Here is a 17983-nt window from a genome sequence, read left to right as displayed (position 1 = left end):
CAAGAGAAGTTCAAGAAAAGACTGAAAGCAAATTCCTCAACATATGTGAGACCTCTTAACGTTCTCCTTCCTACCCATGAACAGGATAACTGGCACTTCATGTACTGCCTTTCTAATTGGATCTCAAGATATATATAATCTATTGATACATCACAATTCAGTGGGCCAGGGAAATGATGTCAGCAAAAATGGCAGATCAAGGAACTACAGAAATTCTCTCTTCATTTTCTCCATTAAAGCAACTAGAAAACTCACAAACAATTGTCAGGTTAAGTATTTTAAGAATTCTAGAAATTGATCAAAAGATCCCAGAAATCTGGGTAGTGGTTTTTCAAGGCAAACTGCTTAATCTTGGTAAGAACAGTGTGCTTCGAGGCATTTTCATTTGCCCTGTGCTCACTGCTCCTCTCTAGCTCCACAGTAGCCTTGAAAACTGACAGCTCACAATCAGAGTAAAACTCAGCTGACTTGGATACATATACACTACCATATGTAAAATAGCCAGTGGGAATTTGCTGTATGCCTCAGGGAACTCAAATCGGGCTTCTGTGACAACCTAGAGGAGTGGGATGGTGTGGGAGGTGGAAGATTCAAGAAGGAGGGGATATATGTATACCTATGGCTGATTCATTGAGTCAACTCTTCCCATGATGTGGCCAAAGTACTGGAGTTTCAGCTTTAGCATCATTCCCTCCAAAGAAATCCCAGGGCTGATCTCCTTCAGAATGGACTGGTTGGATCTCCTTGCAGTCCAAGGGACTCTCAAGAGTCTTCTCCAACACCACAGTTCAAAAGCATCAATTCTTCGGTGCTCAGCCTTCTTCACAGTCCAACTCTCACATCCATACATGACCACAGGAAAAACCATAGCCTTGACTAGATGAACCTTTGTTGGCAAAATAATGTCTCTGCTTTTGAATATGCTATCTAGGTTGGTCGTAACTTTCCTTCCAAGGAGTAAGCGTCTTTTAATTTCATGGCTGCAGTCACCATCTGTAGTGACTTTGGAGCCCAGAAAAATAAAGTCTGACGCTGTTTCCACTGTTTGCCCATCTATTTCCCATGAAGTGATGGGACCGGATGCCATGATCTTCGTTTTCTGAATGTTGAGCTTTAAGCCAACTTTTTCACTCTCCACTTTCACTTTCATCAAGAGGCTTTTGAGTTCCTCTTCACTTTCTGCCATAAGGGTGGTGTCATCTGCATATCTGAGTTTATTGAGATTTCTCCAGGCAATCTTGATTCCAGCTTGTGTTTCTTCAAGTCCAGCGTTTCTCATGATATACTCTGCATATAAGTTAAATAAACAGGGTGACTGCAATTCATGGGGTCGCAAAGAGTCAGACACGACTGAGCGACTGATCTGATCTGATGGCTGATTCATATGGATATATGGCAAAAAAACAACACAATATTGTAAAACAATTATTCTTCAATTAAAAATAAATAATTTTTTTAAAAAAATCAGCAGACTGGCAGCTGCTGGGAGGGAGAAGAATGAGGTGGGGCTCTGTTAACCTTCATTCCAAGAGAACTGTCATTATCTGACCTGTTAGTTCCCTAGAAGACCCCACTTGAAGTGATGCCTTTATTTGACCTCACTCAGCTCAACCAATGCAAAAAGTCTCTCCTCCAGGTGCATTCGTCAAAAATTACAGGCAGCTGCTCAACTCTGAAGCTGCCTAAGGTGGTGAATAAAGCTTGGGGAAAATAATAGGCTCACCAAAAATGTTAAAAGGAAAAGCTTGGGAAGGAGAATCTTTGTGGGCTTTGAAAAGCTCTGCCATGCTTCTGGGAATTAAGAAAGCCACAAACACAAGTAGCTCTGTGCACATTCCCAGAGCCGTGTACATGCTTAAGAAAGACCTGAATTTAGGGCCTAAATTCTGGATGATCTGGAGGTTCTGTGCAAATAGGAAGAGAAGGTTAAGGCAGAACCTGTCTGATTAAGGGCTGAAGGTTTGAAGCTGTACTTCAAAACACACAGAGAGCCCCTCAGCAAAGACTGGGAAATGTTTTGGTTCCAGGCATGTAAGGAAATCCCTATCTAATCAGCAGACCACTATGATAATCAAGTGGAAACCAAGTAGAAACACAAAAAAGAATGCCGGCTTCATGGGATTGCTGCAGAAAAGTTACTAAACAAACAAAACCAAAAATAAACAATAGAAAACCCTGGGGAGGAAGAAACTCTGATTTCTAGAATTGCCACATTACATTAAATGTCTGATTATCTAAAAAAAATCACGAGGCATGCAAAGAAACAATAAAGCATGGTCCATACATGGAAGGATATTTATATTAGGGTTCTCCAGAGAAACAAAACCCAACAGGATACATACAACAGAAGATTTATTATAGGAATTGGCTCACAGGATTATGGAGGCTGAGAAGTCCCACACTCGCCATGTACAAGCTGGAGAACCAGGAAACTAGGTAGTGTAATTCAGTCTGTCTCAAGGTCCAAGCTTCCCTCGTGGCTCAGATGGTAAAAGCATCTGTTTGCAATGCGGGAGACCTGGGTTTGATCCCTGGGTGGGGAAGATCCTCTGGAGAAGGAAATGGCAACCCACTCCAGTACTCTTGCCTGGAAAATTCCATGGATGGAGGAGCCTGGTGGGCTACAGTCCATGGGGTAGCAAAGAGTCGGACACGACTGAGCGACTTCACTTTCACTTTCACTTTCAAGGTCCAAGAACCAGGATGGCTGATGTCCAAGGGCAAGGAGAAGATGGATATCTCAACTCAAGAAGAAAGAGTGAACTTACCCTTCCTCCACCTTTTTGTTCTAATCAGACCCTTCAAGGGATTGGATAATGTCCATCTACATTAGTGAGGACCATCACATTTAGGTAGTCTACTGATTTAAGTATCAATCTCTTCTGGAGAGACCCAAACGGATGCATCCAGAAACACTGTTCTCCCAGCTATCTAGGAGATAGCTTAGCCCAAGCTGACATGTAAAATTATTCACCACCCCTGTAAATGCCTACACTAAAAAATAAAAAAGACTTCAAATCAATAATCTAAACTTCCACATTTAGGAAACCAGAAGAAGAAAGAGTAAAGTAAACCAAATGCAAGCAGAAGGAAGAAAACAATGCTTACTGTGGAAATATAAAATATGAAAATAAAGAATAATCAACAAAACCAAAAGTTGGCTCTTTGAAAAGATCAGTGAAATCAAAACTTTAGTTAGACTGACTGAAAAGAAGAGACTGGACTCAAGTGACTAAAATCAAGAATTAAAGACAGGACACTATTACTGACTTTACAAAAATTAATGGGCTTCCCGGGTGGTGCAGTCGTAAAGAATCCGCCTGCCAAGACAGGAGATGCAAGAGACGTGGGTTCAATTCCTGGGTCAGGAAGATCCCCTGGAGGAGGAACTGGCAACTCACTCCAGTATTCTTGCCTGGAAAATTCCATGGACAAAGGAGCCTGGCAGGCTACAGTCCATGAGGTCGCAAAGAGTTGGTCAGACACGGCTGTGCACATGTGTGCATGTGCACACACACACACACAGTTACAAAAATAAAAAGGATTATAAGGAGATACTAAAAACGACTGTAAGCCATCAAATTAGATAACCTAAATTATATGTACACAAAGACACAAACTACAAAAACAGATTCAAGAAGAAATAAAATTTCTGAATAGACTTGTGATAAGAGATTAAATTAGTAATCACAAAATTACCCACAAAAAAAGCCTGTAAATTCTTCTCAACATTTAAAGAACATTCACACACTCTTTCAAAAAGCAGAAGTGGAGGGAACACTTCCTAACTTGTTCTGTGATGCCAGTATTACCCTGATACCAAGAACGTAAAGATGTACCAAGAAAACAAAATCCGTATTTCACTGATATAGACACAGATATCCTGTTACAAGACAAATATCTTGTCTCTTGAGAAACCAAGAGTTGGACCATAAGGAAGGCTTAGTGCCAAAGAATTGATGCTTCTGAATTGTGGTGCTGAGGAAGACTCTTGAGAGCCCCTTGGACTTTAAGGAGATAAAACCAGTCAATCCTAAAGGAAATCAACCCTGGATATTCACTGGAAGGGCTGATGCTAAAGCTGAAGCTCCAATACTTTGGCCACCTGAGGCTAGGAGCCAACTCATAGGAAAAAGACTCTGATGCGGGGAAAGACTGAAGGCAAAAGGAGAAGGGGGCAGCAGAGGATAAGATGGTTAGACAGCATCACCAATTCAACAGACATGAATCTGAGCAAAGTCCGGAAGACAGTGAAGGACAAGGAAGACTGGCATGCTGCAGTCTATGGGGTCATGAAGAGTCAGACAAGACTAGTGACTGAACAACAGCAACAAATAAAATACTAGCAAACCAAACCCAGCATTATATAAAAAGGAATTACATGTGATGATCAATTAGGATTTAATCCAGGAATGTAAAGTTGGTAGTTCAACATCCAAAAGCCAATTATTTCACCATATCAATTGAATAAAGTACAAAAAAGTCACTCACATGATTATCTCAATAGATGCATAAAAAGCGTTTTGCAAAATCCAAACCCCTTCATGGTAAAATATAGATGCCCATCAGCAGATGAATGGATAAGAAAGCTGTGGTACATATACACAATGGAGTATTACTCAGCCATTAAAAAGAATACATTTGAATCAGTTCTAATGAGATGGATGAAACTGGAATCTATTATACAGAGTGAAGTAAGCCAGAAAGAAAAACACCAATACAGTATACTAACGCATATATATGGAATTTAGAAAGATGGAAACAATAACCCTGTGTATGAGACAGCAAAAGAGACACAGATGTATAGATCAGTCTTATGGACTCTGTGGGAGAGGGAGAGGGTGGGGAGATTTTGGAAAATAGCATTGAAACATGTATAATATCATGTATGAAACGAGTCGCCAGTCCAGGTTCGATGCACGGTACTGGATGCTTGGGGCTGGTGCACTGGGACGACCCAGAAGGAGGGGAGGGGAGGGAGGAGGGTGGAGGGTTCAGGATGGGGAACGCGGGTATACCTGTGGCAGATTCATTTCGATATTTGGCAAAACTAATACAATACTGTAAAGTTTAAAAATAAAATAAAATTAAAAAAAAAATTGGGGGATAGAATGATACATCCTCAATATGAAAAATGCATCTATAAAAAATCCACAACAAAGATCATACTTCTTGATGAAAGAATGAATGCTTTTCCCCTAAGATCAAGAATAAGAGAAGGATTTACACTGTTACCTCTTGTTTTCAACATTTTAACAAGGACAATTAGACCAAAAAGAAAATGCAAGAAAGCAAGAGAGAGGGAACGATGCAGGAAGGTGGGATGAGGGGGTAGAAGAAGAAAGAAAGAGGCATCCAAATTGGAAAGAAACAAGTAAAACTATCTCTACTTGAAGATGACAAACTTACATACAGAAAATCCTCAGCAATCTACTATAAAAGCACTGAAACTAATAAAAGAGTACAGAAAGGTTGCAGGGTACAAGAATAATGTGCGAAAATAGATTGTATTTATACACACTAGTAATGAACAGTCCAAAATGGAAATTAAGAAAACAATTCCATTTATTGTATACAATGGAATATTATTCAGACATAAAAAGGAATGAAACTGGGTCATTTGTAGAGATGTGCATGGACCTAGAGACTGTCAAACAGCATGAAGTGAGTCAGAAAGAGAAAAACAAATATTGGAAAATAACACACATACATGGAATCTAGAAAAACGGTACAGATGACCTTATCTGCAAGGCAGAAATACAGACACAAAGGTAGGAAACAAATGCATGGATAACAAGAGGGAAAGGCGTTGGGTAGGAGGAACGAGGAGACTGGGACTGACTCAGATACAGTGCGCTCCTGACAGGATCTATAGAACAGACAAGCGATGGGACCACATGCACGGTACAGGGGACTTTACTTAAGCTCTGTGGTGACCTGAATTGGAAGGAAGTCCAAAAAGGAAGGGGATATATGTCTATGTATGGCTGATTCATTTTTCTCTGCAGTAGAAGCCAACACAACATTTTAAAGCAACTACACTCCAAGAAAAAGTAATTAATAAAAAAATAAAATAAAAATATTTAGGACTAAATTTAACAAATGAAGTATAAAGGCTATACTCTGAAAACTACAAAGCACTGTTGAAAGATAGTAACAAATATCTAAATGAATGAATATCCTATGTTAATGGGTCAGAAGCTTTAAAACGAAGATGGCAATACTCTTCCCCAGTTAGTCTACAGGCTCAACGCCATTCCTATCAAAATTCCAGCTGGCTGTTTGAAAAGCCGACAGACTGATCATAAAATTCAGGTGGAAATTCAAGGGAGGCAGAATAACCAGAACAATCTTGAAAAACATCCCCAATTTCAAAACTTACTAGAAAGATAGCCTTGTGTGCTGCAGTCCATGGGGTCGCAGAGTCAGACATGACTGAGCGACTGATTAGAAAGATGCAGTAATCAAGACTTTACGGTACTGGAATAAAAGTAGACATATAGATTAGTGGAACAGAATTGAGGGTCCATAAATATTGCCTTATTTGGTAAGAAATATTATTCCCATATTCCTCAATTCATTTTGGTCAAGGAGACCTTGACCAAATCTAAGTAGGAAAGAACAATCTTTTCAACAAATGGTGCTGGGAAAAGTAGATATTCACAGGCAAAAAAAAAGAAAAGAATTTGGATCTCTACCTCATACCATACACAAAAAGTAACTACAAATCAACCACAGAGACAGATATAAACGCTGAAACTATAAAACTCTTATAAGAAAACAGAGGTAAATCTCTGTGACCATAGATTATACAGTGGTTTCTTAGACCTGACACCCAAAGCCTAAGCAATCAAAGAAAAAAAATAGACTTTGTCAAAATAAAAATTCTGTGCTTTAAAGGATACTACCAAATGAAAAGACAAACCCACAGGATGGAAGAACATATTTGCAAATCATATTATTTGATTAGGTTCTAGTAATCCTAATCTTTATTATAAATAAAGAATAGTTACAATTCAACCACAAAAAGACAAATAATCCAATTTAAAAATGGACAAATGGACATTTCTTCACAAAAGATATACAGATGGCCAACAAGCACATAAAAAGATGTTGAACATCGTTAGTCATCAGGAAAATGCAAATCAAAACCAAAATGACACATCACTTTACACTCAATGGAATGACTATAATCAGAAAAAAGCACAATAAAGAGTGTTGGTGAGGATGCAAAGAAATTGGAACCTTTCTACTTTGCTTCTGGAAATGTAAAATGGTACAGCCACTTTGGAAAACAACCTGATTCTCAAAAAGTTAAACAAAGTTACCATACAACCAGGCATTTCCACCGCTAGATGTATACCCAAGAGGCTTGGAAACATGTTCACACAAACCTTGTACACAAATATTCATAGCATCATTATTCATAATAGCCAAAAAGTGGATACAACCCAAATGCCATCAATTGATGATTGGATAAACAAAATTTGGTATATATACACAATGGAATATTATCCATCCGTGTAAAATGAAGAACTAATATATGTTAAAATATGGATCAACCTTGAAAAATATTATACTTAGTGAAATAAACTAAGATGGAAAGGTCTATAGTTTACTATACAGATGGCTTATAGATGTAATTAGATGATTCCATTTATGTAATAATGTCCAGAATAGACAAATACACAGAGACTGAGAGATCAGCGGTTTCCGGGAGTTGTGGAAGGCAAGTTTCCAGGAGGTGAAGAGTGACTGCTAAATGTTACGGGGTTTCAGTTTGGGATGATAAAAATGTTTGGGAAATACATAATGGAAATGATTGCACAATGTTGTGAATATACTAAAAACCACTGAACTACATATTTGGAAAGGGTGAATTTTTATGGTACGAGATTTATATTTCTATTAGAGAAAGAGACTCAGTCGTTACATCCAACCAAACAATGTAAAGAAAACTTTGTAATTAAATTCACCATCTTTCAACCAAGTAGCATAATACTATTAAAAAAAAAAAAAAACATGAAAAGTCAGTGCATTGATACTTACAGTTACCTGGGGCAGTTTCCTTCCTGGCTAGATTCATTTTTCCACGACTTCTAAAATAAGGACTAAATTTCAAAGACTATGAGATTCACTATCCCTTTATAACACTCCCAATTTAGGAGTGCCTGATAGTACACATTATCTTGCTTACTAAATTCTTTAAGATTCAACAGTTTTTGGTTAAGAACATTATCTGCAAGGTAGGCCAGCAGACTAGACACAGAAGGAAGAGATGAAGTCCAAGTCTGAAGGCGGTCTCCTGGCAGAATCTCCTCTTCTTCTTCTAGGGAGGTCAGTCTTTTTCTATTAAGACAGTCAACTGATGAGATAAGGCCCACTCACATGATAGAGGATGATCTGTTTCACTTAGAGTCTATCTGTTTCAAAGTGAAGCTCATCCAAAAGAGAGAGAGGAATACCTTCACAAAAACATCTAGAACAACATTTGACCAAGTAACTGGGAACTGTGGCCTAGCCAAATTGACACACAAAATTAACCATCATGGGCATGAAATGGTAAATGCAGAGCTAGACTCCTAATCTAGAAGTCTGAGTTCACCTTCAACTATTTCTCAGCAAGGGACTTTGCCTCTCTTAACCTCAATATCTTTAATATAAAATGTAGAGGAATACTAGTGAGAAAATAAGGGCATTTGGGGAGCAATCCGACCCACCCTACCTTTTTCCCCCATTAAACTATCTATCACATGCCAGTGAGTACCCTCTAACTAATATCAAGACATCAGGAGGCCTATCATTGATTTAAAATACACAATATTTGCTGTGTTCTAAACTGCTGTGGGATATGTTGAAAAAAAATCTGCTAATACCTCCAGGTAGCCTAAATTTCGAAGAATAGTTTACATGTATGTAGGCATATGTGCATGTATTTATGTATTCTGGTTGCAAGGCCAAGGCACAACTACAAAAATATAAGAAACAGATATTCAATTAAAAACTCAATAATAGATAAATGATAATTGAATATATGGTTCTTCCACATTGAATTCTGTGTCAGTGACACCCTCAAAGCTTGTGCAACATAGTGGTACTGTGTCTCTGCAAATCCTTTCCTCTCCACTAACCCCAAAAGAAAAAAAAATTAAAATACACTTTCATTTTTGCCTCCCTCCTGTGCACCACGGGACCCCAACTATAGAAGCTTCATCTAAATCCCTAACAGTGTCTCCCCTAAACTCCATATTCCTAACTTGGCTCTCTACCTCATCAAAACATAATGAATCCATTTGCGGCTTATTCTTGCAGTTTCTTGTTACCAGAGATGTAAACCGGGCGTCTTATTATCAAGATTCAACTATTTCTAATAACCACTATATATCAACCAATATGCTAGAAAACTTCATATTTATTAATGAGAATAAATGCTCAAACTCACCAGGTCCCTTTTTTCTTTTATTTTAGGTGGGCTCTTTTAAAAATCTTTATTGACTTTGTTACAATATTGCTTCTGCTTTATGTTTGGGGGGTGGGGGGAGCAGTTGGCCCCAAGGCACAGTGGGATCCTAGCTCTGACCAGAGATCGAACCCCACAGCCCCTGCTTTGGAAGGAAGTCTCAACCACAGGACCACCAGGAAAGTCCCTCATCAGGGCCCTTAACACTCTTTGAAACACTTGGTATTACACCTACTCAGTCCTTTATTCTATTCTCCAAAAGGTTACTCCTCACATTCCCCACCTCTGTTAACCTCAATACCTCATTCCTACTCACAGGGGCTAACCTCTTAACTTCCTATGAGAAACCATTCCTGATCTACAGTGGCATCCTACATTATTTAGTTTCAACTCATTTCAGGCAAAGAGGTGTATTTTATGCTCATCAAAGCTACCTTCCCATCTCCTTCCACCTCCTCTGGGGAACTCCTGTTTCTCATATTTTTAACATCTTTAATTTTTCCTCAAAACATAAGCATGCTTAAGCAATTCTAACCCTTAAAAGCAAACCAAAAAGAAACCAGTTTCCTACCAAGGAGTAATTTCAAAAACTTCCACTTAGGGCCAAAATTGAGTTCCAGTGATAAGACTCACCCTTCCATCTGGAGCAACCACAAAACAGGCAAAAGAGATGAAACAATGCTTCTCCAAACATTGGACAGGAGGCAGTAAAGGACAGTGGACCCTAAGAGATGGGAAACAAGGAAAGGCCTATAATCATTGCCGTTGCCCCAGATCTTGCCATCACAGATGTTTCCAAAGTGAGCAGCAGAAAGGGAGAACCCAGGCAGACCCCTGAGTGGAGAAGCCAGAGCCAAGATAGTGGGGAGAACGAGGCAGCTAGAATCCACCCAACAGAAGACCAGAGAGAAGGCAGGGGCCCAGAGGGTGAACTCCAGAGATCTGCAGGAGGTCCCCCTGGAGTTTTCAGTGGAGCAGCACAAGCACAGGAGGAAATTACCAGAGGTTGAAGGAACTCTCACCAAAAAAGATTAAAGGGAACAGAGTCAGGTAGGGATACAGGGCCAGGAATAACACATGCTCCAGCCAGACTGGAAAGCCTCCATTATGCACAGGGCTTCGGGCTGAGTGCTCAGAAGAGTCTTCCCTCAGTATGGGGAAGAATTAACTTAGAATGAGCACCGTTGATTCCTTCTACCGAGCCATCTGAATAGCAAGACTGAAAAGGATTACACTATTTCCAAGTAACTGCATCCCAGAACGAATATTGATAGTATTTATAAGAATACATAGATATCCAGCACCAACAGGCAAAATTCACAATGTCTGCTGCCCTCCAAACAAAAGGCACCAAAGCATGCAAAGAAGCAGGAAAAAGCGACCCACAATTAAGAGAGAAAAAAAAAAAAAGAAACTGATTCAGTCACAGAGCCAGTAGGCTAGCTGGGCTTGCTTTCTTTGTTTCCTTGGTGGTTGCACTCACTAAGGTGGACCTCCATCCTAATTTAGGTAGTGACCCATACCAGTGCCCCTCCTCACAGGGGACAATGATGTGCCCCCTTTCTGCAAAGGAACTCAACTCCTGGATGCTCTTGCCTGGAGGATCTGCCAGGAGCTCCAACTGCACTCAACATTCAGTTTCTGTTCTACTCCTAGTCCACAGGGGTATTTTTCTTGCTTTTGAACCTGGCTGCGCCTTTTGAGTTTCCTATTTTTACACTTTAACTCATTGCCATGTGCTTGGAGCACAAGGGCAGCTTCAAAACGTGACTTTACCATACCACCTCAACTGGAAGTCCCCACCCATTATTTCCTGAAACCCCTCCCTTGCTTTCAAAACCAGTAATCTTGGTTTTCCTCTCACCTCTCTGATGATGGCCTTACTTTCTCTGAATCCCCTGCTCTGCTCACCCATTAAATGTGTGGGCCTTTCAGGGCTCCATTCTCCCCTTACACTATGATAAAGGTTTAATGTGAGGCTTTATAGATCTATGACCCTCTGAAATTTTATAAAAATTCTGAATTTTTTTCAATCAGGAAAAAAAATTCTTGATACTATTTAAAGCCAGATTTCATTTTTATAAGGAGAAATTTCATTGCTGGGATGTTTATAATAAACATAATTCTTCAATTATTTAGAATTAACACTCAGATTGTGGCAACTACATTATAAGTAAACTGACATATAAGCTACATTCAAAAACAGAAAATAGTTTCCATAAATCCATTCAGGTAATCAGAAATGTAATTGGATCTCTGTAAGTACTGATAGTGGGGCAGAGCACACAGGAGTAAATTGAGTTGGTTAAGTGAAGGGCAAATAATGGTTTGAGTATGTCTTCCAGTAATTACGGGTGAAGATTAGATCGGGTTCCTGTGTTTTTCAATGTTTTCAATGATCAAATACTTAGGTACTGTCTGTTACAGACAGGGGGAATACCCAGATGAACAAGGCACAGTCTCTGTCATCACTGAGTTGACAATTTAGTCTTTTTGTTTTCTTATTAATTTTAATTCTGCTACTCTCCTCTCTAAAGGAAGTTGCCTAAATGTGGCAATTTAAGAAGAAATAGGGACAGAGTGATGAAACAGGCATGAAGATTCCTTATCTACTTCTGTTTCCAACATCCTCAAGGAGTTCGTCTTTGAAACTTAAAGAGGGCAGCGTTTTCCCCCTGCTAACTGGCTCATTATCCTTGCTAATTGGGCAGAGCAGCACAAATAATCCAAAGGACAAAACATTCAGGAAAAGTGCGCACATTGCCCCAAACACCTCCCTTTTCTCTGATCCCTATGGGAGCTCATTTTAGAATTGGAGGTGAGAGGGACTTAGGGCCAGGGAGACAAAGTTTGTATGTAAATAAGCCAGGCTCCCTTTTACAGAAGACTTTAAGGGACTGGTTGACAAAGTGCACAGGATCCCTGCTCTCTGACACCACGAAGTATCTATTACAGGACAACTTCCTCTGGCGCCAGGCGGCATTTAGTTTTCACTTGATGTTCAATAGGGGATGAGACGCTGAGGGGAAGGGGGTAGAGGGTAGAGGGCTGCTAACATGAGGGTGACACGGAGCAGGGCTCACAATTGAGAGAAGGGGGTAGGACAAAGATGAGTCCCTAGGAAAGAGAATGAAGACAGCAATGTAATAACTGACCTTGTACAATGTTCTGCACTTTCCAGGGAAGCTTACACATGGGTTTGCAGTTCCCCTCACCGCCACCTGGTTGGTGGGCTATACACAGAGAAAGAGCTCCAAGGCAGCCAGCAAGTGTCCCAAGGCCACTGAGGTGATAGGCAGAGATCTCCTAATGTCCACAGCAGAGGGGCCTCTTTCCAGTACATGCCACATGGCAGGATGTCATCTTCTTTTAGGTTAACTCCACAGTTAAATCCAAGGCTTGGGGCAACATACCAGAGACCCTCTACGTTTCAAGGGATGTTTTGAAAATGTAGCATTGTCACAGTTTCAAAGTATTGCCAATAAAAATCAACAGTAAAAGAAAAACTTCTTAGAGACTCAGCTTCTAAGAATGGAAGGCTGTCACAAAGAGTTTTTAAAAAATAAGACTTCTGTCAGACCCATGAATCACAGCGCAGACCAACTTGTGCCTCAGGATCCTCCAAATAAGTGAAGTCCAGGGATTCTGCAGACAAACCTCCAGGGGCCAAGCCATCACCATGTGTTTCCTCCTGAGAGCTGGGCTGGCTGCTTAACTCTGCTAATGGAGAATTCAAAGTCGTTTGCAGGAATTTGTTGTTGTTGTTCAGTAGCCAAGTCCTGTCCTACTCTCAGCGACCCCATGGACTGTAGCCTACCAGGCTCCTCTGTCCATGGGATTATCCAGGCAAAAATACTGGAATGGGTTGCCATTCTCTCCTCCAGAGGACACCTTCTCAACCCAGGGATGGAACCTGCCTCTCCTGCTTGGCAGGCAGGTTCTTTACAGCCAAGCCATCTGGAAAGTCCATCTGTAGGAGGCCCGCAGCTTTCTAGTCCTAACCTGGAGTTTGTAGAAATCTTGGTTAGTGCCCACACGTATAGCTTTTTAAAAAATCTATTTCAAAGTCACCTGCATTTTAGTTATCAAGACAAATTACTGAGGACTTTTTTTTTTTCTTCTGTCCTAAATGGCAGAGAAAATCAGGTCTCTGGGTCTGATCACATTCCCTATTTCCTTTTTCATTCTTAACTCCAGTTTTTCCACCTTCAGACTCCGAAAACCTGACCTGCCCAGGCCCAGCCTCTCTAAAGGGCTAAGGTCTCACGGAACTCCACAGAGGCAAAAATCTAGCAGCAAATCTTGGATAAATAACTGGCGGAGGACCAACAACAGAAGACTCAACTCGCAGGCCCCACAGTTCCCACAGGCACCTGACCACGTGGCCGTCAGGGTCCAAGTGAGGAGCGTTCCTTTCCTTCCGGGTCAGGGAGCATGGGAACACGCTGGATGAGCCCAATCAGCTCCCCGGCTTCGCGAGACAAAGAAACATGGCAACACTATGCTCCCCACGTGACTGTCCCGCCCCACCGTGTAACCGTATACCACATGACCTGTGCTCCACGTGACTTGCACACTGCCAGACCCTGAGCCTCCCACGCGTGGACGTCGTACTTTGTATCCAGGGATGTTCTGAAAAGACCAAGGAACTGGGCATCCGGAGCCCTGGCATCCGCTGTCTGTGGGGTGACCCAAACTACCTGTGGAACGGATGCCTCCATGTAACTTTTCCCCGTGAGAAGCGCTGCAGAAATTCAAACCCACCAGAAGCCCAAAACCACCGAAGCATTTCTCCCCGTGTTCTGGGGTTGGACCTATTAGATGGGGTAGGGTACACGTGGAGGGTGCAGGCGAGATGACAGGAGTTAGTGAGAGCAGACGTGCTTCCCGCATTATGGTGCTTTTTCCCACGAGAATGTGCCTTCCGAGTGGGCGGGAGTCGGGCTCACCAACACCTGCCACAGCAAACACTAGACACTCAATGCACAATTGCATCGTTAATCCCTGAATTATCCAAGAGAAATATAATGCGAGCCACATCTGTAAATCCCAATGTCTAGTAGCCACATTATAAAAATACAAAGCCATGGAAAATTATTTTTAATAATATACTTCCTTTAACCCAATATATCAAAACATTATCATTGTTTGACATATAGTTTTTAAAATATTAGATATTTTACATCTTTTCTTCACATTGTCTTCAATCTCCAGTGTGTATTTTACAATACTGGACATGACTAGCCACATTCCAAGTGCTCAGTTGCCTCATGTGGCTGGTGACATCAATAATATTAGCCAGTGTTGGTCTAGACTCTTATTTTTCTAGATCAAAGAAACAGGCAATTTGTTCAGCCAACAGGACAACCCAGAACATCAAGAGTATCTGGGGAGACACCACCAGGAAAATCATATGGGAAATGCATTCCCATTTCTTAAGCACCTACTTTGTACATGCTTTGACTTGGTGTCCAAGAGTATAGCACAGTCCCTACTCTCCCTAAACTCTCAACTATTTGATCTGCACAGCCTCAAACTTCTTCCTCCAGCACTTACTTTGGAGTAATGTGGCATTAAATGCCCTTGGTACCTACTTCGGGGGTGGAAAGGGTGGGTGTGTGGCATTAAATGGCCTTTCCTGTGGTCTGTGACCTCATTCTTTCTTTTTAGAAAACCAGAGTCTGCGAATTTTATATTTCAGCAAATTAAGCACTAAGTGTTACACTTAGTGTGTTGCTTCCCCACAATTTCATTTAACCCTTTCAGTAACTGATTTAGGAGTTTTATTTATATTTATTTATTTAGCAGTTTTCAAATAGGGCAAGGGAGACTGGGAGAATTGCTGTGGCTTTATGGGGAGAAAACGTGGGGAAAGAAAGTCTCTAATGTAGTCCCATCAGTTTCTCTCAGTGAGGTCTTTTCTGAGGCCTGGGGGAAATGTCAGGTAATAGGACCACGCACTTGAACCACAGAAGCCTGCAGTTAAAGAAAAGAAACCTCTGGTGCTGCCTGAAACCCAGAACAAGCCCTTGCTTACAAACCCTGGGTCAGTTCTGGACCCTGACACTTATTAGATGTGTGATGTTGGGCATCACACAATTCATAGTAATAAAAATAACTAGCATTTATTGATTTTTTTTCTCATGCATCAGGCTGTGGCCCAGGCAATTACTCATAGACTCCCCCTTCCTCACAACAAGATAGATATTTCATATTATATATCAGTAATCTGGGCCTTGAAAAAAAAATTGCCAAAGGTCATACAGTTAATAAGCAGGAGAGCTGGGATTATTAATGTTTTAACCATTATTAAATGTATTTAATGTTTGATAATGTAACTTTAACCCACCTCCCACTGCATACTTAAAAAAACATCTTAAAAGAATTTCAAAATCATCAATATATACCATAGAAACCTGTATATTTGTGTTACAAATCTCAAAGGTTATTAGCATGGGCAAATAGGAATTGTTTTCAGTGTGCTTGTTTTTAAAATACAAAAGTAAAGGTTTCATTTTTTTATTTGCAGTGTATGGGGACTTGCTGAAACAATCAAAACAACTGGTTTTTCAAAACAGATATTATATTAGCACTGTTCAGCTTATGAGGTTTTTGTAATCACTGAGAGAGAAGGAAAAGTAAAAGCATTTTGAAAGTATAATATCAGATGTCATTACAAACCTGTTAAAGCAAACTGCAGTTATATACTAACATGCAGTGTATATGAAGATACATTTCTTAATCTTCATTAGGAGTCTGCGACTTGAAAAAAAAAAAGAATGAAAGAATAAAAATATAATTAGAAAGAAATGGAGGGAAAGGGAAAATGAAAATAAAATAATGGGAAAATAGAGGAAATGGCTATATGTCTTGAAAGAGATCAGAGGGAGTAAGGGAAAAAGAAGGATGGGAAGGAAGGAAGAAAAGAAAGTAGGAAGGAAGGGGGAAAAAACAAACAGGAAAGAGCTAGTTTTAAAACAACAGCAACAACAACATGAATCGTTGGGGTCAGGCAGTTTCTTCAAGAAAAAGAAACTGGCCATGACCTGCTTGGCGTTGAGGCTGGGTACAGTTTTTGTGACTGTTTAGAGAAAATCTAGCGGTCTCCCTGCCATTAATCTTTTCCAAAGAAAGACTTTGTTCTGCACCTGTATAAACAATCCCGTTTTTTAAAACCTATATGCCTGCCTCTAATGTATGAGGCTCTGTATTTATACTGATAGCTTCAGGTCATCAATAGGCGGTGCAAAAAGCGGCCTGAGATCTTCCCTTTACATCTTTTTGCTCCCCTTTCCCTGCCACCCTCCCTTCTCTCTCCTCTCCCCAACCGCCCCTCCTTCCCCTCCTTCTCCCAGCACCTAGAGTCAAGTTCAAGTTCAAGCAGCGGTCCAGGAAAGATTTCTAGCTCTGTCAAGTACTCCTTGACTTTTCCCAGCACCGAGAGAACTGAGAGCGAGCGTTTTACTCAACTGACCTCAGAGGAGACCCTCCCCCAGCTCTCGCCACCCCCCCACCCCCACCCCCGCCACCACCACCCTCTCCCCAAAATGGCAAAATACATCGGGAGAAAACCTCTGCAAACGGGGCGAGCGGGAGGGGTTTGGCAAAACATCCCCACAGGGAGGCCTGGCCTGGGAGACGAAGGTGGAACGATGATGCCTGAGTGATGAAGTCAGCCCTGGCCAGCCACCTGTTGCGGCATTTCAGGCACCAAGCCCGGCGCATTTGTTCTGCTGGAGGAGTCGGCGGGGCGAGGCTGGCCTGCGCCTCTGCCCGCACCGTCCCGGGTCTACTGCCCATCTGTCTCCTTAAGCTTCTCTCAGCTTGGCTGTAGGCTTGTAGGGAAAGGACGGTAAATACCTAATTCGGGTGTGACTACTAAGTTTCCTCAGTGCAGAACAGCACGGCCAACCCAAACCCACTCACAGAATTTTAATTATTTTGATGTTGTTTCAGTTTTAATTACTCAAGGGGTGCACCGGACGCCTAATCCAGTGCCTGACACTGCAGGCACTCAACAGCTGGCCATTGATGTCCACTCCCAAAATGAAGCACACAGTCCCAGACCACGTATTGCCAAGGCTCTCCCAGTTAGCAAACAAGGAGACCGCAGTTATGCCTTGTCTCCTTTAAGGGGCATACTTCTGGGTGCTGTTTTATCGTGGTTTCTTGTTTGTTTTGTTTTACTTTGGATGGTTGTGCTGACTTTGCATGCTGAATCCAGGAGCGTGCTCTTCAACACACCATCGAAAATAGTCATCGATTCCCTAGACTGTAACTCAGAGCGCGGGCAGGACCCCTCTAGCTTACCGCACTCTGGTGTTGAAAACAGAATTAACGCGTGGAACTCCCCAGATAGAAGAAAACAGACGCAGAGCATCCTGTGCTGTGCGACAGAAATACCGAGGGGCCTGGGATTCTACACACGGATTTTGAGTCCATATTCTGCTTACCAGCCCGTCGATATGGGGTCCTTTACTTAACATCCATCTCTGCGGCTTAGCTTCAAGTTCTGCAAAGTGG

The 17983-nt window shown here is 41.3% G+C and overlaps 1 long non-coding RNA gene across 2 annotated transcripts; it reads right to left on the bottom strand.

The window, feature by feature from the left end:
* Positions 1-1249: 1249 nt before the first annotated feature.
* LOC113904254 lies at positions 1250-16942 on the bottom strand. Of its 2 annotated transcripts, XR_003514456.1 has the most exons (5): positions 16142-16942; positions 14014-14160; positions 12616-13462; positions 10094-10184; positions 1250-1287 (listed from the first exon to the last, which is right to left on the bottom strand). It is a non-coding gene; the product is annotated as an uncharacterized LOC113904254 (long non-coding RNA). The 2 variants fall into 2 exon arrangements; XR_003514455.1 differs by lacking the exon at positions 1250-1287 and having other exon boundaries at positions 7099-10184.
* Positions 16943-17983: the final 1041 nt, after the last annotated feature.

Source organism: Bos indicus x Bos taurus, chromosome 14 (genome assembly GCF_003369695.1).
Source record: "Bos indicus x Bos taurus breed Angus x Brahman F1 hybrid chromosome 14, Bos_hybrid_MaternalHap_v2.0, whole genome shotgun sequence".
Taxonomy (NCBI): domain Eukaryota; kingdom Metazoa; phylum Chordata; class Mammalia; order Artiodactyla; family Bovidae; genus Bos; species Bos indicus x Bos taurus.
The sequence above is the reverse complement of the archived record's forward strand: the minus strand, read 5'-3'. Positions and strand labels throughout refer to the sequence as shown.